The 24,565-nt window shown below is 39.6% G+C and overlaps 1 pseudogene across 1 annotated transcript in view; it reads right to left on the bottom strand.

Moving 5' to 3' along the window:
• Window positions 1–24,565, bottom strand: part of LOC306875291 (NACHT, LRR and PYD domains-containing protein 3-like) — an 87,123-nt pseudogene that overhangs the window by 27,453 nt on the left and 35,105 nt on the right. Inside the window, exons 10-11 of the transcript in view lie at window positions 8,548–8,699; window positions 1,675–1,848 (exon numbers count right to left, since the gene is read on the bottom strand). The product of the transcript in view is annotated as an NACHT, LRR and PYD domains-containing protein 3-like (transcript). The remainder of the gene's footprint in view (window positions 1–1,674; window positions 1,849–8,547; window positions 8,700–24,565) is intronic.

Below are 24,565 nucleotides of genomic sequence, written 5' to 3'. Positions count from 1 at the left end.
TCCCGAGTCTCCTGACCCGCCATGGCCTCCCGAGTCTCCTGACCCGCCATGGCCCCTGGAACGGGCACCGCCCTGGAGGCCTCCAGAGCGCCCACCCCCCCTCCCCATTGGATGGTGTTAGGCGTGAGGACACGCCTTCCGGAGGGGGGCGTAATGTCAGTCCTTGTCTTGTGTTTCCCCTCCTCCCGTGCCCATATTTGGCCTTCCTGTTCCTGTCCTCGTTTGTCTTCATTAGTTTAATTAGTCCCTAGCCCTGTGTTTGATTAGTCCACACCTGTTCCTCGTTTTCCTAGTGTTTATAAGCCCTGTGTTCCCTAGCCCCTGGTTCCGGTCTATCGTCATAAACGTCATTGATGTTCGTCTCTCCCCAAGCTCCTCGTCTCCTTGTGTGTCTCTCCAAATAAATGTGATTATTGGAACTCCTACGTCTCCTCGCTCCTTGTGTCCCGAGAGGGAACGTGACAGATGTCAGGCCTGTATTTGCCATACCAGAAGATTTTTTCCAAGATGAAAACATCCATTATGATGTGGATGAGAACCTGTGGCCAAACTCACAAGACAGGGTTGATAAAAACATAGAAGTGCAGTGAGGGACACTCCAGTTGACATTTTACTGTAGGCCTAAAGTCGTTTTTTCTTATCTTTTTTTTTTCTTATTGAAAGTTTTTTGAAAAACCTGTTGTGTTGATTATTTCATCAATAATTTTCAAATTTTAATGATTCTAGTGTCTGTACTTTTCTCAATGATGTATGAATGTGTAGAATCATAATGAAAGTTGCATCATGTGTTTTGAACAACTATATTTAATGATTGTACTAACAACTAAACAGTGAAACTATGGGTATCTTGTGAGTGGGGGATCTAAAGTAATGTTCTTATGATATTTCATAAATTTGTATTTTGAACCAATGCTTCTGCAAATGCAAGGCTTCTTTAAAGATATGAATGCAACATGCAGAGTTTTGAGCATTGGATAGCCTGTGTTACAAATAATGACTGTTTTGAGTTTTGTGTCTAGAGTTTTGAAAAATGACATGAGGGTTCTATTATTAGTGCAAACATGATTGTAAGAAACTGTATCTGAGAAACATTTCCAGGCTGCGTTCTCTACAGAGCCACTGGAGGACACTAGAGTCATGTTGAAAACATACACAGGAGAGATTATGCCTGTGTTGGGACAGTTTAATACTCTTCAACTGATTCAATTACACAAGACTTGGTGCCACAGAGAACATGTAAATCATGGATTGGATAACTTTGGATCTGTATGTTTAATTTTTGGACAGTTAGCAGTTGTTTGATTTCAACAGATAACAGACTGTTGCCACAATTGATCAAATTCAGTTAGCAGAAATACAATTGGTTCAATGGAAAAATGTAGATGTAATCAGTCACTAGAAAATTTGTTGGAGAGTTGAGGAGGTCTGAAATTTTTTACAGTGTAACCAAAGTTTGGGTATTATTGCTTTCCATTGTGTGGATAAAAAACATTTCTCTAAATATCTTCTCTTATGTTCAGAGAAGGCAGTCATGCTGTTTTGAAATTATTTGAAGATAATTAAAGTGACGACAGAGTTTTAATTTTTGGGTGAACTGTCCCTTAAAACATGAAATGTTTTTGTTTGGCAGTATTTTCACACAGTTTTTGTGTTTAATAATATAATAACACTTACTGTAGTTTCTGTAGTTTACAGCGTGGATCCTCCAGTAGAGCAGAGAGCAGCTTCACTCCTGAGTCTCCTGGTTTATTATAGTTCAGATCCAGTTCAGTCAGGTGTGAGGGGTTTGATCTCAGAGCTGAACTCAGAGCAGCACAGCCTTTCTCTCCAATACTGCAGTAACTCAGCCTGCAGAGAGAAAGAGAAAAACTAAAGATGAGTTAAGTTCATTCACTGTTTGTCACAGACCCATGAATGAGGTGTCAAATCAACCGGCTCATTGAGGAGAGGAGTGCTGTATCTTTTCTAAGTGATCGGACCTACGATGTTCACACAGCGGACAAAAAAGCAGACAACAAAATCCCATAGACTTGTTTGTTTTACGTGTTATTTATAACAAACCATATTACAGATGCGTTGCCAGATTTAAGTTGAACCGCGGTCCTAGCGCGTGCCGTCCACGAACCGTTCCACCCCTACCTCATATCATCTTATTATTATTATTATTATTATTAGAATAGCCTATATCTCAATGAGTCTACTTAAAGAAAGAGAAAGAAAAGAAACTAAATAAATAATTTCTAAATTTTCTACCTCATATCATAAACACATAGAAATGTAAAAGTATTCATGGCAACCCGTCAAAATAAAAGTTTGGTTTCACTTGAAGACATTGCGGCAGAAATATATTACTATTGTTCAGTAATAGGCTACTACTACTAAAATTATTAAAACCTTATTTTTAAAGGAATAATCATACTATAATAATAATCATATTTCTTCAATGTTTTAATTTTAATATTAAATCCCCTTTATTTTCCAAAAAATAAGATTTTATTTTCATTTTCATTAATTAAAAGATAAAATGAATGTTTTATGCCTTAATAAATGTAAATACACAACACAGAGTTTCTGAGGAAAAAAAATATAAATGTTAGAATAAATTAAACTTGTTTTTATACTTTTAAATAATTAGACAATAAAACATAAGTTTGGAAAAAATAAAACATTTAATTGGGCCCTAAACATGTATTTTTTGCTAAATAAATTGATGTTAAATTGTTTAAGTTTCATGATTTTAATTAATTAGACATACTTTGATTAGTAAAATTTAATTTGATCATTAAAAAGATATGTAATTCAGGTACTGTTATCATGATCATAACCATCTTAAAGCCTTCCTTGGGGCAAAATAGGAGAAAGACAAATGATTATCAATGTACTTATTCACACGTATGTTATCCAGGCGTTAATCCACAAGTACTTTCTAGACGCAAAGTAAAAATCCTTTCTTTGCTACGTCACCACCGCGCAGTTTGAGCGCAGCTCCGAGACGTGACCGTGACGGCTAACGTGTCAAATATTACGTCTGACGCCTGAATCTTCATTTGTTTCTCTACTTTTTCTCTTGTAATCTTTAGTACTTGATTTCAGTTGACAATGTATATTCATGATACTTTGTATATTATGTACAATCATTCTTTAAATGTCAACTCTGTATTTATGCATTCCATTAATTAAAGAAAAACAAACAAACGCCTGAATACTATGGGATTTTTGCCAAACGGCTGGCGAGCGTATGCACCTTAATTCTCCTGTCAGTTTGCTTAGAGAGTAGAAAAAAACTGCAGTTATCACACCCCATAAATGCACACACAATCACACACACACACACACATGCACTCACACACATACACACACACACACATACACACACACACACACACACACAATCACACAGTACCTGGTACTTATTTTAGTACCACCTCGGCTGAGGTTCCAAGCGAGCCGTACCGTTACCAAAACATGACGTTTAAACTCTGCTGATCACTGATTGGCCGGAGAAAATTGTCACTGATTTAAATCAGCACAGCCAGTGAAGGATCGAACACAATTGTTTTGAATGAACACCTCTTTTAAACAACCAAAAAATGTCTGTTTCGTTGTCTGTTGAGGAAGTACAGATGTTCCTCTCGTTGATAGCCGAGGAGCGGATCCAGCGAGAGCGTGATGGAGAGACGCAGAATTAAAACGTTTTTCAGGAGTCACGGCAGTAGAGGTGGTGCAACTATAACGACACGTGAATAATCCCGTCCACTCTAAAGCGGTACTAAACTGCAGTGCAAACACAAAACGAGCCGAACTGAGCCGTGTCGTGCCCGTATGTACATGAACACCACTGATCCTCACAAACTTCTCCAAAACACGCGAGCATCCGTTATAAAACTCTGTGTATTCAACTAGGTGAATATCCTGAGCTGTGTTCAAGCAGAAATATGATATTATAGTGATCAGTGCACCGAGAGCACAAATACACACGGTTCGTTTGTGCATCAAATAACAGACACAACACACACCTAATGCACCATCCTGTATGTGACTGTAATCATCTTTACCTTGATGACAATCATCATCCATCAAAACTTTAGGCTACTAGTGTGACCCTGGCTTCTTTTATCCAGCCGAGATAAACATACATTAGTCTTGAGCACATTCAGTATAATCATTGTGTTTGATCATTTTGGCTGATACTTATGCTCATACAGAGTACTGTATGCTCATATAGTGTGACCCTGGCTTCTTTTATCCAGCTGAGAGCTGTATTGTGGATCATATGCTCATACAGAGGTTTTGAGCCGTTCAGTCTGTATTTCACACAGATGAGAAACGGTCTGCTGCTCCGAAACACAGAATATCACAGAATACATAGAGAGGTGGTGCTTTTATTTATATATATATATTTACATTATTTAACATATTAGTCATAACATTAGTGAATATATTATATTTTAGTTTTAAGTTATCTCGCGCCCCCGGCTGAGAACCACTGACCTAAAGCGTGATCTACCAGCATTGCCTTCGAGATCGACCTGTTGGGCACCCCTGCCCTGGTTTATACAAACATACCGTATTTTCCGCACTATAAGGCGCACCGGATTATAAGGCGCACCTTCAATGAATGGCCTATTTTAGAACTGTTTTCATATATAAGGCGCACCGGATTATAAGGCGCACCTTCAATGAATGGCCTATTTTAGAACTGTTTTCATATATAAGGCGCACCGGATTATAAGGCGCACCTTCAATGAATGGCCTATTTTAGAACTGTTTTCATATATAAGGCGCACCGGATTATAAGGCGCACCTTCAATGAATGGCCTATTTTAGAACTGTTTTCATATATAAGGCGCACCGGATTATAAGGCGCACCTTCAATGAATGGCCTATTTTAGAACTGTTTTCATATATAGGGCGCACCGGATTATAAGGCGCATAGAACAGAAGATACTGCAGTCAAACGTTTGACTGGGTTTGCGTTATGCATCCACTAGATGGAGCTGTGCTAAAGGGAATGTCAACAAAACGGTCAGATAAAGTCAAACTGTATTAAGCGTTCTGACAACTCCGTTCACTCCCATGGTAACGCTGTTCAAACATTGATGTGCATATTAACAATAACGATTAACGATCACACCGGTGTGATTAGAACCTTCAGTGAGTCACGTCATCAACTGCTGAATTAAAATCTGCCGAGCGCTTGTCATATTATCACAAATATTCAGTGTTTTCAACCATATAATGCTTATTTTAGGTTTCAGACATTTAAAAACACATAAGTACTAGCAAAACCATACATTTATAGTTTGTAAAATACACGCTGATGTCTATAGAAGCAGCAATAATGATCGTTACAAATATAATCTGACAACATGTTTTATTGATATCATATACAGATTGTGTAGATAACTTTAAAGTTTACTCTGCTCTTCTCCCAGTTTAACCGGAGACTTACTTTAAGGTTTTTCGGGAAGAGAGGATGAATTTACATGGTCTTATTCCCACAGCTCAGATTCAGCGCGAACAAACATGGCAGCGCCCATCACCCGGTATAGATCAACTAACAGTGATTATAAAAGTATTTAAACTACCAAATAAATTTACTTGCACATATTTGAGAATCGGAATATCAGATATTTCATAATATTGTGAGTATGTTTGTGAATATTAATAATAAAAAAAGGAAAAAACGAAGTAAAAGCGATCCATGTGTCATACAGCGCTATTGTTGCTGCGGTGTGTCACATGACAAGCACGACGCGTCGCCATGGAAACAATAAGGCTATACATTCTAAAATAACGGTCGCCTGAAAAAAACTCACGCTGGGGGCTCAGCTAGAATATTTTAAACTCGCGTGTGAAAAGGATATATAAGGCGCTCCGGATTATAAGGCGCACTGTCGTTTTTTGAGAAAATTAAAGGCTTTTAAGTGCGCCTTATAGTGCGGAAAATACGGTACATTAGTCTTGAGCACATTCAGTATAATCATTGTGTTTGATCATTTACATTTTGATTCTTAAACGCTCACCCAAAAATATAAAGTGTCATAATGTACTTCCCTGCATGTTGTTCCTAACCTGTATGACCTTCTTTCTTCTGTCAAACACAATAGATCATATTTTGAACATTGTTGACAACCAAAGTTTTGGTATCAATGCTTTCTATTGTGTGGACAACAACATTTCTCTAAATATCTTCTCTTATGTTTCACAGAATAAAGTCACACTGTTTGGAAATGACTTGAAGATAATTAAAGTGAAGACAGTTTTAATTTTTGGGTGAACTATCGCTTTAAAGTAAGGTTAAATAATTAATATGAATAATTGAATCTATATAAGCACTTTTCTGGGTTTGTAATATGTGATACTCTAAATGAATTTGTAATATATTCCGTTCAGTTTGGGCTAGCTTATAACACTGTCATGCTACAATACTATCGTGCCTAATGTATAGATGTTGTGGAATATCTGCTCTGAATATCTTTGTGTTGTTTCTAATGCATTTCGCTCAGTGTGGGGTAGTTTCAACATAACTTGTTTACAAATATCTGTTCTTAGGTGTAAATGTTTTCTACGTGCTAGTATATGTCCGGTGGCTGGCGTTCGCAAATTTCTCGGGTGTAAATGTTTGAAAAGCTGTAAATACGCGTGGTTTACAGCCCATCAACAGATATTTGTCCGTGTAATTGGCCATCAGCAGATATAGACACACATTGTATCCATCAGTTGGCCATCGGTTTGCTTTGGATTTTGCTAACTTTTTATTTTATTTTTTTAGGCATGTGGCTGCATCATGCTCACCTGCATCAGCACCTCGCAAAGGGAAACGCAGGTGTCGTTCAGGTTTCAGTGCGATCGAGAATCATACTGAGTAAGTGCACAGACATGATATTTTACAGATGTAATTGAGTTTACATCGTAAACATGTACTTGTGTGACACTACACAAACTGTTGTGATAATATATTACTACTAACTTCCTTTTTTTTTTTTTTTTTTTTACAGATTTGCCAAGGAAAATATTCAAGCACCTGTTTCGAAGAGAGCCAAGGCAAACAAGCAAGTAATCTCCAGGCAGTCCACTCTGTCATGGAAAACAGAGACGGATGTTGATATGATTCCACAGACTCTGTGATTCCGGCCGGCACGGGAAACTGGAGCTCAACTGACGTCTGCTGACTCGCATTCTCCCATGAGTCTATATATGTCTCTTTTGCACTGTCTTTTGTAACACTACATAAAACTTAGAACATATACTTGGATTTACACATGAAACAACATGTATTTATGTGCAATACCATGTGAGTGAGTAGGTTACACATAGGTGGGTGAGTGGGCCTAACAAACCATCTGCCTTTTGTAATGCTCTCATCTTTCCTTATATATGTCCTTATGTATACTGGACACAATTACTACTTCTTGCATTGTCCCGGTTTGCACTGTTTTGCCTTGAATGTCTCTTTAGCACAGTCTTCTGTACCCCTTCTTAAAACTTCTTAATTTTGTAAAGTATGTCAGTTGACTTATACTATGCAAGACATTTAGTTCCTAAACATAGAGCAATTACAATAAAATAGATTAAAATCTTGGAGCCCTCTGAAATTGTTTCTTCAGGTTGCCTCACAGCATTTCACCTTGCCTCAAAGTGACAGTCACACTGATGGGCCATTAGCAGCTTTAGGGGAGGGCCCTTTGTCTCTCAGGTGAAATCACTTAATATTCAAGACCATTACCACTCCCTCGCATATTGGCTTTCAATCACAAAACATGTCTTTAAAAATTTAAATCAATATATTGTTTTCTGTGAATGAGTAAGCAGAATGATTTTCACATAATTGTGAAGTAAATATTCTAGCCTACAAGAATGATTACACAAAAGTCTTATTCAGGACCATTTAGTGTGGCTTTTATGGCCTTATTTCAGCTACATTTATTTTTCCAAAACTTACAAACCACGCATAATATTTTTTTTCTAAGAAATGCAGACATATACATCCATATTGGTCACATAATATTGTAGCACAGTTTGTGCTGAATACAAAAAAAATTACCTGTCGGTCAATAGTATGTTATAAGAAGCTGAAATAAGCACAAATATCAGGGCATGTCAACATCTCAAGGGTCCCAAAATGACCTCAGACCCCAGAGGGTTAATTTTTGGACAGTTAGCAGTTGTTTAATTTCAACAGATAACAGACTGTTGCCACAATTGATCAAATTCAGTTAACAGAAATCCAGTTGGGCCGATGGAGAAATGTAGATGTAATCAGTCACTAGAAAATTTGTTGGAGAGTTGAGGAGGCCTGAAATTTTTTACAGTGTAACCAAAGTTTGGGTATTATTGCTTTCCATTGTGTGGATAAAAAACATTTCTCTAAATATCTTCTCTTATGTTCAGAGAAGACAGTCATGCTGTTTTGAAATTATTTGAAGATAATTAAAGTGACGACAGAGTTTTAATTTTTGGGTGAACTATCCCTTTAACACTAAATGTTTTTGTTTGGCAGTATTTTCACACAGTTTTTGTGTTTAATAATATAATGACACTTACTGTAGTTTCTGTAGTTTACAGCGTGGATCCTCCAGTAGAGCAGAGAGCAGCTTCACTCCTGAGTCTCCTGGTTTATTATCACTCAGATCCAGTTCAGTCAGGTGTGAGGGGTTTGATCTCAGAGCTGAACTCAGAGCAGCACAGCCTTTCTCTCCAATACTGCAGTTACTCAGCCTGCAGAGAGAAAGAGAACAACTAAAGATGAGTTAAGTTCATTCACTGTTTGTCACAGACCCATGAATGAGGTGTTAAATCAACCGGCTCATTGAGGAGAGGAGTGCTGTATCTTTTCTAAGTGATCGGACCTACGATGTTCACACAGCGGATGAAAAAGCAGACAAAAAAAATCCCATAGACTTACAATGACGGAATGTTCATGAATTTGAATCTCAACTGTCACTTTCTCACACACACACGGGCAGACACACACACACGCGCACACACTCTCACAGACACACACACACACTCACAGACACACGGGCAGACACGCACACACTCTCACAGACACACACACACTCACAGACACACACACACACACTCACAGACACACTCTCACAGACACACACACACACACACACTCACAGACACACGGGCAGACACGCACACACTCTCACAGACACACACACACACACACACACACGCAGACACACACACATACACATACACACGCACACACTCTCACAGACACACACACGCACACACTCTCACAGACACACACACACACACACACACACTCACAGACACACGGGCAGACACGCACACACTCTCACAGACACACACTCACAGACACAAGGGCAGACACGCACACACTCTCACAGACACACACACACACACTCACAGGCACACGGGCAGACACACACACACGCACACACTCTCACAGACACACACACACACACACACTCACAGACACAAGGGCAGACACGCACACACTCTCACAGACACACACACACACACACACACACACACACACACACTCACAGACACACACACGCACACACTCTCTCACACACACACACTCACAGACACACGGGCAGACACGCACACACTCTCACAGACACACACACACACACGCACACACTCTCTCACACACACACACACACACACACTCTCTCTCTCTCTCTCTCTCTCTCACACACAGACACACACACACACACTCTCTCTCTCTCTCTCTCACACACAGACACACACACTCTCTCTCTCTCTCTCTCACACACAGACACACACACACACTCACAGACACACGCACACACTCTCTCACACACACACACACACTCTCTCTCTCTCGTGCGCATGTGCGGAGTGTCTGTGGGGAGCGTGTGAGCGGAAGAGTGTGTGGCGTTGAATGAGTGAGTTTTTTCTAATCTAATCTTTTATTACGGCTGTGGTTGTGTAAAGCGTTTGTTTGGCTAGAACAATATTGAGTAAGTAGAGACGCTGGCCGATATGGCGGCGTCTCAAAGTTTAGATAACTTAACGCGGAAGCATGGCATTAAAATCATCACTGCAGAGCGTTGTACTGTTGAAGATTGCACAATTGCAGTCGCTGAAGTAGTTGGATACTCTAGTATTTTGTCTGCAGCTAGAATGAATAGTGCTGTAGTGATTTTTTTGAATAGTGTAGAGAAAGTTAATGATGTTGTGGTGAGAGGGATTGTTGTCAACAGTGCGTTTACCCTGGTAATGCCTTTAGTCCAGCCGGCGAAAAGGATTACGCTTTCAAATGTACCGCCTTTCATCAGAGATGAGATGATTGAAAGAGAATTAATGAGACATGGTAAAGTTGTGTCCAAAATCAGGAAGATTGCTTTAGGGTGTAAGTTACCTCAGCTGAAACATGTGATTTCATTTAGAAGACAGACATATATGATTCTAAAAAATGAAAATGAGGAGCTAAGCTTAGCCATGAAATTTAAGGTGGACAATTATGATTATGTGATCTATGCAACGTCAGAAAGTATGAAGTGCTTTGGATGTGGGAAAGAGGGGCATATAATTCGTGCTTGTCCTGAGAAGGTTGATTCAGTAGTGCCTCTAAATGAGATTGAGAGTGAGGAGCAGATAAATGTGGGTAGAAATGAAGAACAGGGACAGTTAGAAACTGGTGAAGGATCGAGTGCTGACACAGAAAAGGAAGATAGAAATATTAATGAAGTTGAAAAGGAAAACTTGGAAGAGGTCGTGAATGAGGATGAAAAGGCAAATAGGAAAGAGTTTGAGGCAACTGATCCTAAAGTGGTTGTATTAGGAGGTGAGGAAGATATGGAAATGGTAGAAGATGAAAGTGTGTTTAAAACACCTGCAATTAAACGGAAATTGAAGAAAAAAGGCTGTGGGAAGAGAGTTAGGAAAGAAACTGGAGATGAAATATCGGGAAAAGATGTTGTAAATTATGAGATTCAGATGGAATCAGATATGAGCAATGTTGATGAGTCTCAATCCGCCCCAGAAAGCGGGAGTGATTCTTCAGGATCTGTGAATTCAGCCTCACAAAAAAGATCCGTTAGAAGTGATTATACGATTGAGAAAATAAGAAAATTCTTACAAACAACTAAGGGAATGAAAGGAGTGATAGTAGAAGATTATTTCCCGGATCGAGAATTGTTTGTTAATTCAGCTAAAATGTCAATGAAAGAGAAGGGTGCAAATAGTTTGACTGATCAAGAGATTTACAGATTGAAAAAATTGGTGCAAAAGACTAAAATGAATATACTTAATGATGAATTTGAAACAGAATGATTTCTTTATTTTTTTTGTGTTGTTTTTTTGGTTGCTCTGCCCAGTTTTGGTCTCTATTCATACATTTATGAGCTCGCTAAGATTGGGTACACTCAATGTAAATGGAGTACGAGAAAGTGGGAAGAGGACAAAGCTTTTTGAATTAATAAAACAAAAGAAATATGATGTGATGTTGGTTCAGGAAACCCATAGTGATGCAAAAAATGAGATTGATTGGAAAATGGGATGGGATGGAGAAGTTATTTTAAGTCATAAAAGTTCATCTAGAGGTGGTGTAGCGGTTCTGTTTCAAAAACACATGAAACCTTTATCATATGAGGTTGAACATATTGTTGAAGGGCAACTATTAAAAGTTAGAGCGAAATTTGAAAAATTTGTTTTAGTTTTTGTAAATGTGTATGCTCCTGTGTGTGGTCCTGAGAGGGTTTACTTTTTGAAAAAACTGAATGATGCTCTTTCTAGTTTGGAACAAGAAGAGTATATGTTTATGGGAGGAGACTTTATCTGCACAGAAGATGCTAAAGTAGATAGGAACCATAAAGAGCCCCATATTGCATCTCAGCATGAAATGTTGAAACTCATTTCTGAACACGATCTCTATGATATCTGGAGAATATTGCATAAGAATGAAAGACAATACACATGGGCACAAGCAAGAGAGAATTTAATTACTTTGGCTAGACTTGACAGATTTTATTGTTGTAAGCATCATTTTAATGTTATAAAGAAATGTGTGATTTTACCTGTAAGTTTTTCTGATCACTGTTTAGTTGAATGTAATATTTTTATAGCAAATATAAAACCCAAAAGTGCTTATTGGCACTTTAATGTCTTATTGTTGCAAGATAAGTCTTTTATTGAGACATTTACATATTTTTGGAAAAAGTTTGGGTTGAAAAAGAATGAATATAGATCTTTACGACAGTGGTGGGATTGTGGTAAAGTGGAAATACAGCAACTGTGCCGGCAGTACACAGTCAATGTTTCCAGGGACATTTCCCGGTCAATGAAAAACCTGGAGATTGAAATTGTGGAATTGCAGAATTCTACAGCATCCACAGGAAACCAAGGGCAGAGTGAACTCATCAAATTTAAAAAGAGTAAGTTAGATGAACTGTTGGGTGTTAAAGCACAGGGTGCATTGGTCCGCTCTCGATTTCAGAGCATTGAGCAGATGGATGGCCCGACTAAGTTCTTCTTTGGTCTAGAAAAAAAGAATGGTCAAAGTCGTTATATTCACTCGCTATACTCAATGACTGGAACAGACATAACAGAGCCTAATGAGATTAGAAAAAGGGCGGTGTCTTTTTATTCAGAATTGTATAGGAGTGAGAGTACAGAAGTGGATGAGCCAGTCAATGTGTTTCTTAAAGGGTTGCCAAAAGTGCCGAATGAAGTGAATGTTGAACTTCAGAGGCCTATTTCCATAGGAGAATTGCAGATTGCACTGCAGAGTATGGAATGTGGCAGGGCACCTGGAATGGATGGCCTCCCTATCGACTTTTATAAGGCTTTTTGGGCAGTAATAGGGAATGATTTGCTTGCAGTACTGAGTGAGAGTCTGGCTGATGGCTTGCTACCACTGAGCTGCAGAAGGGCAGTCATAACCCTGCTGCCAAAGAAGGGCGATCTGAAAGAAATTAAGAATTAGCGACCCGTTTCACTTCTGTGCACTGATTTGAAAATTTTATCTAAGGTTTTGGCAATAAGACTGAGGGAGGTGGTTGGTCGGGTCATTCATCACGATCAGACGTACTGTGTGCCTAAGAGGTCTATCTTTGATAACATATTTTTGATTCGAGATAGTTTGGAAGTCTCCAGGTTATTGGGGTTAAATACTGGTCTTATTTCTATAGATCAGGAAAAGGCGTTTGATCGGGTTGAGCACGGCTATCTCTGGCGTACACTGGAGGAGTTTGGGTTCAGCTCAGGTTTTATTGCTATGATCAGGGTCTTGTATCAGGACATTGAGAGTGTGCTGAAGATAAATGGAGGTTTGTGTGCACCTTTTAAAGTTAAAAGAGGGATCAGACAGGGATGTGCGTTGTCAGGAATGCTGTACGCATTAGCGATTGAACCTTTGTTGGTAAAAATTAGAAATAATATTGAAGGCTGGTCGATACCACAATCAGGTGAAAAAGTTAAATTATCAGCTTATGCTGATGATATTATTGTTATGGTTAAAGATCAAAAGGATATACTGATGTTAAAGAAAATTATTGATGATTTTGGCATTATTTCTTCAGCCAAAGTAAACTGGTCTAAAAGTGAGGCATTGGTGTGTGGTAAATGGGATGGTGATCCTCCTAATTTACCAGGAGGCCTGTCCTGGAAGAATGATGGAATTAAGTATCTGGGAGTTTATCTTGGGAATGATTCTATGTTACAAAAAAATTGGGAAGGTATTTTAGAAAAAGTAAAAGGGAAGTTAGAAAAATGGAAGTGGCTTTTGCCGAAGATGTCATTTAGAGGGAGAGTTATAGTCATTAACAATTTGGTTGCATCAATGTTATGGCATCGATTGACATGTATTGAGCCTCCTATTGGGCTTTTGGCAAAACTACAAGCCATTATAGTAGACTTTTTCTGGAGTGGATTTCACTGGATTGCCCAGAGCGTACTGTTTCTCCCCACGGAGAAGGGTGGACAAGGACTCATACATCTGGCCAGTAGAAGAGCGACGTTTCGATTGTTATTTCTACAGAGATACTTGATGGGACCAGAGAATGTGGTCTGGAGGAAAGTGGCTGATATAATCTTTAATCAAGTGAGTGGATTGAATTTGAACTCAGGACTCTTTTTAACAGACTTTGGCAAACTACAGATTAATACGTCGATTCAATTCTACAAAGGACTGTTTAGTGTTTGGCAACTTTTTAAAAAACAGAGGCAAAACACAACATCTCTGTACTGGCTGCTTGAGGAACCTCTTGTTCATGGAGCGAGGTTGGATGTGGCTTGTGAAGCCACACCAGGATTATCTCAAATACTGTGTTCATCCAAAACATTAAAGTTACATCATTTAATGGACATTGGTGGTCCTGAACTATGTAATTCTCAAGCTGTGGTCTCTCATTTGGGAATTCATTCTGTACGACAAGTTGGTAAAGTGTTAGAGTTATTATTGCAAAGGTTGACAGTAGAAGAAAAAATGGTGTTGAAAGAATATTATAACGGCAAAGTGGTTTATACTACTTCAGATCCTTTTCCAACAATTTTAATTACTCCTGATTTAAAGGGTTTAAGTGGGGTTTTTTTGGTTTTGGAGGGTCTGGAGAAGTTGAATTTTCAAGATGTTCAAAGTAAAGTGTTATATAAATGCTGTGTAAAGATCTTAAACAAAACAATTCTTAAAGAACGAAAAGATACAGTGTGGAGAGAAAAATTGGGGTTGGAAGATGATGTTAAACCTGTATGGAGAATTCTTTATAAATCACCATTAGATAAGCACACTGGTGATCTTCAATAGAAAATTTTGCACGGCACAGTTGCTGTTAATGCTTTTGTGAGTGTTATCAATTCTAATGTGTCTGATGAATGTCCTTTCTGTAAAATAAGGGAAACGATTTTTCACTGCTTTTTAGAATGTTTAAGATTGGAGAATTTGTTTAGTATACTGAAGTTATTGTTTTCTAATTTTGGTGACAATTTCTCCATTCAGAATTTCATTCTTGGTCCATGTTATAGAGCGACACAAAAAAGTAAATGTCAATTGCTAAATTTCTTGATTGGACAAGCTAAAAGAGCTATATATATTTCAAGGAAGAAAAAATTAGAAGGTTTAGTGGGGCAGAAAGTTGAAACTGTTTTTAAAAATTTGGTGAAAAGTCGAGTTCTGATTGATTTTAAGGTTTATAAGCTGGTTAATGATTATGAAGGTTTTTTGCAAAGGTGGGGATATAATGAAGTTATTTGCACAGTTGTGGATGGAATGTTGTTTTTTGATTTGGTATTGCAATAAGTATTAGGATACGGAAGAAAGAATTAATATGTGATAAGAATGTGATTAGAATGTAACAATTACAGTGTGAAGCTCTGAGAAATAAAAGTTGTTGTTAAAAACTCAAAAACTCTCTCTCTCACACACAGACACGCACACACTCTCTCTCTCTCTCTCTCACAGACACACACACGCACACACTCTCTCTCTCTCTCTCTCACAGACACACACACGCACACACTCTCTCACACACACGCACACACTCTCTCTCTCTCTCTCTCTCTCACAGACACACACACACACACACACACACACTCTCTCTCTCTCACACACAGACACACACACACACACTCACAGACACGCACACACTCTCTCTCACACACACACACACACACACACACACACACACACACTCTCTCTCTCTCTCTCTCTCTCACAGACACACACACACACACACTCTGTCACACACACGCACACACTCTCGCTCTCTCTCTCTCACAGACATACACACGCACACACTCTCTCACACACACGCACACACTCTCTCTCTCTCTCTCTCACAGACACACACACACACACACACACTCTCTCTCTCTCACACACAGACACACACACACACTCACAGACACATGCACACACTCTCTCACACACACACACACACACACACACACACACACTCTCTCTCTCTCACACACAGACACACACACACACACACACACACACACACATCAACAGAAACATACATTAGCCGAACCCTGTTTGCAATAATATTTGCAATAACATATCGATTTGTTGAATTATTAAGTAAATATACTTCCTTAATTTCCCTCTGTAAAGAAACCTCATTGCTGGCTACTCTCTGCTGTCTCAGACTACGACATCTTAGCCCTTTATCGGCCTCCGTAGCTTCTCTAAAGGGAGCGGTGAGCGGGGGACTGAGCCGTTGCTTGCAATTCACAAACTCAACCGCTACATGCTGCTAAAATCTACACACTGCACCTTTAAGTCGGCCGCCTACTGCTTGATCAGAACAGAAAGAGTAGTTCTGCTCACTTCAGTACAACTTGCTAATCAGTGATAGTTCCTAAACATAGAGCAATTACAATAAAATAGATTAAAATCTTGGAGCCCTCTGAAATTGTTTCTTCAGGTTGCCTCACAGCATTTCACCTTGCCTCAAAGTGACAGTCACACTGATGGGCCATTAGCAGCTTTAGGGGAGGGCCCTTTGTCTCTCAGGTGAAATCACTTAATATTCAAGACCATTACCACTCCCTCGCATATTGGCTTTCAATCACAAAACATGTCTTTAAAAATTTAAATCAATATATTGTTTTCTGTGAATGAGTAAGCTGAATAATTTTCACATAATTGTGAAGTAAATATTCTAACCTACAAGAATGATTACACAAAAGTCTTATTCAGGACGATTTAGTGTGGCTTTTATGGCCTTATTTCAGCTACTTTTTTTTTTCCAAAACTTACAAACCACGCATAATATTTTTTTTCTAAGAAATGCAGACATGTACATCCATATTGGTCACATAATATTGTAGCACAGTTTGTGCTGAATACAAAAAAAATTACATGTTGGTCAATAGTATGTTATAAGAAGCTGAAATAAGCACAAATATCAGGGCATGTCAACATCTCAAGGGTCCCAAAATGACCTCAGACCCCAGAGGGTTAATTTTTGGACAGTTAGCAGTTGTTTAATTTCAACAGATAACAGACTGTTGCCACAATTGATCAAATTCAGTTAGCAGAAATCCAGTTGGGCCGATGGAGAAATGTAGATGTAATCAGTCACTAGAAAATTTGTTGGAGAGTTGAGGAGGCCTGAAATTTTTACAGTGTAACCAAAGTTTGGGTATTATTGCTTTCCATTGTGTGGACAAAAAACATTTCTCTAAATATCTTCTCTTATGTTCAGAGAAGACAGTCATGCTGTTTTGAAATTATTTGAAGATAATTAAAGTGACGACAGAGTTTTAATTTATGGGTGAACTATCGCTTTAACACTAAATGTTTTTGTTTGACAGTATTTTCACAGTTTTTGTGTTTAATAATATAATAACACTTACTGTAGTTTCTGTAGTTTACAGTGTGGATCCTCCAGTAGAGCAGAGAGCAGCTTCACTCCTGAGTCTCCTGGTTTATTATCGTTCAGATCCAGTTCAGTCAGGTGTGAGGGGTTTGATCTCAGAGCTGAAATCAGAGCAGCACAGCCTTCCTCTCCAATACTGCAGTTACTCAGCCTGCAGAGAGAAAGAGAACAACTAAAGATGAGTTAAGTTCCAGGGGTAGACAATAAGGGAAATTTGCCACTGGCCCTCCGGGCCAGTGTCTTTTGAAGTTCACTGGCCCAGGTCAACACGTCGGGTATTGATCCCAATAATCACGAAAAAGAACAGTTTGCTTGAACAACATGAATAACGTTTATTTTTTTTAAGGTAGGTTTAGTGCAAAGTGCAGCAAAACTGTGCAAAAACATGAAACAAGTGCAAATAAACCTATTGCATAGGATTCATTCTCCGTAGTCACACAGCAATTCATTATATTATGTTCATACCATAGGTTTCATACACGTTAACTTTTCTCTAACTTACTTGTCTGCATATGTGGGCATTGATCTGCAGAGCTCACAGTAAACCTCTTTTTTTCTTGATCGTAGCCCAGCTAGGGGTGGGCGATATGGGAAAAATATCATATCACGATTTTTTTTTAGAAATATCACGATTCACGATTTTATCACGATTCTTTGTCATGTTGGTTTTACAAGTTGTCTGAGCATTACAGCCAAACTAGAAAGACAAAGCCTTTCAAGGTAACAAAAAAAAAAAAAAAGACATGGCAGATATTTAGGCCAAAGTGGGCGAAGATAAAAATCTTTGTCATCATTCTATCTTTCTTATTAAAAAATAAGAACAAAAGATACACATTACAAATACACATAATATACAAATAAAACAAACAGTGCTTTATTTTCAGGTACAATAGGTGTATTTAGCAGAGCATTCAATAAAATTGAATGAACAAATATAAAAATAAAACACTAGATAGACTGATTCCTAAAGCAACTGTATTAAAGTTTTTCAGTCAAGAATAGTGAGTGATTTTTCTCTTTGTGTTTTGTTGTTTTGTTAACGTTAAATGAATAGTTCCCCCAAAAATAAATATTCTGTCATCTGTCTGTCAATTCTGTCATAATGTTTTATTTTTATACCATCATTTACTCAAGTTGTTTTAAACCGGAATGAGTTTCTTTCTTCTGCTGAACATAAATGCTATTTTGAAGAAGGTGGCAAACCAAACAGTTGCTGGTCCTCAGTGACTTCCACAGGATTTTTCTTTCCTGCTATCAAAGTCAATGTGGACCAGCAACTGTTTGGTTACCCTCATTCTTCAAAATATCTTTTTTTGGGTTGAGCACAAGAAATTAATAGTGGTTTGCGACAACATGTGAGTGAGTAAATAATGACAGAAATTAAATTTTAGGGTGAACTATCCCTTTAATGACAGTCGACAGCATGTTTAGTGTCCTGTCCCTTTAAGAGCTGCACGCATCTAATATACAGGCACGCATCTGTTTCTCTCTTAACTATTTACTTTCATTTTAGACATAACCAACTGAGTCTGTATGTAAACCTTGTGTGTTTTGACAGTATTAGCGCAAAAAATAAGTTAGTTGAGTAATCAGGCGCTGTTAGACAGGCTTTTTAGTGCGCGTGCTTCAGGTGTATCCGCTCAGATAAAGCGCACGTCAGACCAGCGCGCGAATGAAACATTTAACCAGCAAGGCTTGTGTGCAAATAATGTAGTTTTGCGATCGCGAATAAGTGCAGTGTCCTGTCAGAGTAACTCTACTGCTGTATGTCCTGTTGTGCAGTATATAGAGACGGAGACCAGAACTGTATTTGACATAATGTGTGCTGTAGCACGATACTACCATATTTATTCAAAAGCAGATCGTGGAGACATTTTTATCGTCCACGATCAAAAATCGTCATATCGCACACCCCTAAGCCCAGCCAATTCCAGCGGTCTCGCCACTGGGGCTGAAACTTTCTCTGCCTTTTCTTTTCGTATTCCCTTTCGCTTTCCCTCAATTCCTCTGGTGATTTTCTCTTCCTTGCCTTCTCTTTTTTACCCGGCGTTTGGCCGGGTGATGGGGGTTTCAGAAACATGTAGCCTAGCTTAATAGTAGCTATAGGTAGGTGCTGAGCAGCAGTGTGCAGTTTGCGCGCGTAACCGCGGGAGCGAGCAAGGCGTTGCAGACGTCACAGAGCGCATAAACCCGCTGCATCTGTAACGCCGGTTTCACACTGCAAGCGTAAGCAGGGCGTACGCAGCGCGCAAGCAGGGCGGAAGCAGAGTAGAAGCAGCGCGTATCCATTTTGCATTCACACCGGCAGCGTTTGCAGCGCGCACCTGAACCGCGGATTTTGTACAGATTTCTCAATAATGGGTAATAAGTTAGCTTTGTTTTATTTCTATTTAAAATACATTACAGATGGAAAACTGTATTTATTTTTTTAATAAATTACGAAATATAAGTTTGTTTTCAAGTTTCTTTTATGCTTTGTTTGCGTGTAGTGAGAGTTGTTGACAGAAGGAAGGCAATCGCGCTATATATGTTGTTAAGAAGACTACGAAAAAGGATGAGACGCAGACTTTGGGTACTCTACAGTTTACACAATGTAAGATGAAGGAAGAATAGCCTACCTTCCTCCTAAACTTGAAACATTTAATTGTATACGTATGTATCTTATATTTCTTATACATGTGTGAAAAGTATCAATTTTTAAATAAATGTTTTTATTTCATCAGTGTTGTTTCTTTACTGATTGTAATACTTCAAAAAGGCTACTGATTGGATTTGCATGGCTGAGGCCAACACAATGCTTTATCCTGAACATTACATTAGTATTGACAGTGCTTTTGAGGTTGTCATTAACCTTGCACAGTAATTGTTTTTACATATTTTATATATGTGTAGAATAATTTAAATGCTAATATTTTGATATATGAATTATGGTATAAATTACCTATTTCATTACAAAAAAAAAACATTACTAAGAAAATCATTTGTAGTTTTTATCTATCTTATAAACAGAAAATTTACATACATTACCCATCAAAAACATAGAAAATCCAAAAAATGTCTGTAATAAGTAACCTTAAACTTCTTAATAGACACGTTTTTTAATGATCAATTTATCGAGAATTAAGTCTGAAATAGACATACAGTAGTCTACAGCGTAGATGTATGTAGCATGTGTGACCTTATTCTGTCTATTGTATTTAGTTAATTAGCTATTAATTTGTTCGTACGTGGGCATGCTAAAAATTGAAAACAAAAAAGTAAGAAAGGTTATTACTTTCTGCACCGAGTGCTGATGCAACTTCCTCCCATGATTTTTCCTTCGCCTGCAAGTCTTTATGTAGTAAATTATGAGGATCATAAATAACTGTATGCTTCTCAACCTCCACGATTAGACGAGTGTCGTCCATGATTGTCTTCTTTGCATTAGCACTAGTACCGTCATCATGATGTCAACATGACACCTGTTCTTACGGCAACTTACTATATAGTTATAACACATATAATATAATTAATACAATTAACCAGTGACTTAAGATGAAATAACAGTATAAATTATTTAAACTAATTTTAGTGATTAGAGCAAAAACTTTTTTATTTAGTTTTTTGTAATATATAGTATTATTGTTTTTTTTTTTTACTGAAGTTTATACTCTATTTACAACATAGATGATGTCATTAATTTACATTCTGGGGAAAAATTTCACTTTTTCGTGTGTATTTTGTCCATAATCAATGCTTTGTCACTTTAATTGAGCGTAAGCGGCGCAGCAAAAATAGACTCGGCGCCGAAACGATCGCGGCACTGCCGCTCCTGCTCTGCTCCTGCTACGCGCTGCCGCGCCGCTCCTGCGTGCTGTGTGAACGCTCTCATCCGTTAACATGGGCGCCGAAAAAAATACGCGCTGCTTACGCCCTGCTTACGCTTGCAGTGTGAAACCGGCGTAAGGCTGTCGGGATCACGTAACGTGTTAGCGGTGGTTACCGAGACGATTTAACAGAAATCAAAACACAGAACCACAGGTAATTAATGTGAAATTAGACTTTTTTTAATCGAGGCATTATTTTTACTGGCCCCACCGGGCTAGTGGTTGGAGCGATCTGGTGGCCCTGACGGTTTTAAAAGTACGTCCGGGCCACCGGGCCAATTATATTGTCGACCCCAGAGTTCATTCACTGTTCATCACAGACCCATGAATGAGGTGTCAAATCAACCGGATCATTGAGGAGAGGAGTGCTGTATCTTTTCTAAGTCATCAGACCTACGATGTTCACACAGCGGATGAAAAAGCAGACAAAAAAAATCCCATAGACTTACAATGGAGGAATGTTCATGAATTTGAATCTCAACTGTCACTTTCTCACACACACACACACACACACACACACTCTCACAGACACACACACACACAGGCAGACACACACGCACACACTCTCACAGACACACACACACACTCTCACAGACACACACACACACACACACACTCACAGACACACGGGCAGACACGCACACACTCTCACAGACACACACACACACACACTCACAGACACACGGGCAGACACGCACACACTCTCACAGACACACACACACACACACACGCACACGCACACACTCTCACAGACACACACACACACACACACACACTCACAGACACACACACACACTCACAGACACACGGGCAGACACGCACACACTCTCACAGACACACACACACTCACAGACACAAGGGCAGACATGCACACACTCTCACAGACACACACACACACAGACACACGGGCAGACACGCACACACTCTCACAGACACACACACACACACACACACACACACACTCACAGACACACGGGCAGACACGCGCACACACTCTCACAGACACACACACACACACACACACTCACAGACACACGGGCAGACACGCACACACTCTCACAGACACACACACACACACACACACACACACACACTCACAGACACACACACACACTCACAGACACACGGGCAGACACGCACACACTCTCACAGACACACACACACACTCACAGACACAAGGGCAGACACGCACACACTCTCACAGACACACACAGACACACGGGCAGACACGCACACACTCTCACAGACGCGCACACACACACACACACACACTCACAGACACACACACACACACTCACAGACACACGGGCAGACACGCACACACTCTCACAGACACACACACACACACACACACACACACACTCACAGACACGCACACACTCTCACAGACACACACACACACACACACACACACAAACTCACAGACACACGGGCAGACACGCACACACTCTCACAGACACACACACACACGCACACACTCTCACAGACACACACACACACACTCACAGACACACACACACTCTCACAGACACACACACACTCTCACAGACACACACACACTCTCACAGACACACACACACTCTCACAGACACACACACACACACACTCACAGACACACACACACTCTCACAGACACACACACGCACACACTCTCACAGACACACACACTACGGCTGAACGATATGGACAAAATTTCATATCTCGATTTTCATGCCAGATATCTCGATATCGATACGATACGATATGACTACGGGTTCGGTGAAAACCAAGCATTTCTCAGAAAAATAAAAACATCATAATACAAAAAAATTTGGAAAGTGTAGTTTTATTTTTAAGAACTCACTGGTGGACGTCGACTCGTATGGCGTAAAGGCCCTTTCAAGGCCCTTTCACACAGGACGCGGCATGCGCTGCGCTGCGCTATTAAACCCATTCATTTCAATGGCTTGCGCTGCGCGAGGGCGGTTAGTTGCTGCGCCGACCAAAGCGCACGCGCAGCGGAGCGCACCAGCGGCGAGCTTGCGCGTGCGCCGCGGTCAAAGTTCAAAATAGTTCAACTTTTGCCGCTGCGCTCTGTGACGTTTCCCCGCGCGGCCAATAGAAACGGGGCATCCAAACAAGCGTCGAACTCAAAATGGATGAACAGCTGATTCTCTGTGTGTCTGAATTTCCAGAGCTATACCATACAAGTTTGCGGTCGAATAGGGACCTCAGCGGTGCATTCAAGGGCACTCGTAAAACTGATGTTCGTTGTGTGACTGCCAGAGTTGTATGCAGGGCGGGGCGAGCGCGGAGAGGGGAAATCTATATCGTCTATATCGTTGCTTTTTTCGATAGTAATATCTTGAAAGTTCATATCTCGATATAGATACGATAACGATATATCGTTCAGCCCTAACACACACACACACTCACAGACACAAGGCCAGACACGCACACACTCACACACACACACTCACACACACACACACACACACTCTCTCTCTCTCTCTCTCACACACAGACACACACACTCTCTCTCTCTCACACACAGACACACACACACACACATCAACAGAAACATACATTAGCCGAACCCTGTTTGCCATAATATTTGCAATAACACATCGATTTGTTGAATAATTAAGTAAATATACTTCCTTAATTTCCCTCTGTAAAGAAACCTCATTGCTGGCTACTCTCTGCTGTCTCAGACTACGACATCTTAGCCCTTTATCGGCCTCCGTAGCTTCTCTAAAGGGAGCGGTGAGCGGGGGACTGAGCCGTTGCTTGCAATTCACAAACTCAACCGCTACATGCTGCTAAAATCTACACACTGCACCTTTAAGTCGGCCGCCTACTGCTTGATCAGAACAGAAAGTGTAGTTCTGGTCACTTCAGTACAACTTGCTAATCAGTGATAGACAGAAATCAAAAGGTCTCTGATGACGTGCTACTGCTCCATTCATCCATGAGCCTTTAGTCTGTTCTGTCCTGGACACAGATTTGAGGAAACATCAGCCTCCACATGATCTACTAGTCATTATGATTTCAGAAGAGCGAAGAATAAATAACAGTTTATTTGTCAGGTAAGAATGTATCATGTTAATTACATAATTAAAGAATAAGAATCCAATTCAGAGTCAGAGATAATAAATACATAACATCAATTGCTGAAAGATGAATCTAAGAGAGAGAGGTGCAAACCTGACAGAGGAAACAGTAGCATTTAGGAGTGCTGTTTACTCTGATAGAAATACTCTTCAACTTTGTTGTTCATTGGTCTATAACGCTGCCTTCTCGTGCTATCGGAAATTTCCTATTTCCCACTTATGAAGTCGTGATTACGAGCTTGTTGTGTTCAAGTGCTTTAATGTCGGAAAGAATAAA

The sequence above is a fragment of the Barbus barbus genome, assembly GCF_936440315.1.
Source record: "Barbus barbus genome assembly, chromosome: 9".
Classification (NCBI taxonomy): Eukaryota; Metazoa; Chordata; class Actinopteri; order Cypriniformes; family Cyprinidae; genus Barbus; species Barbus barbus.
Note: the sequence above shows the minus strand (reverse complement) of the source record. Positions and strands in the feature narration are given on the sequence as shown.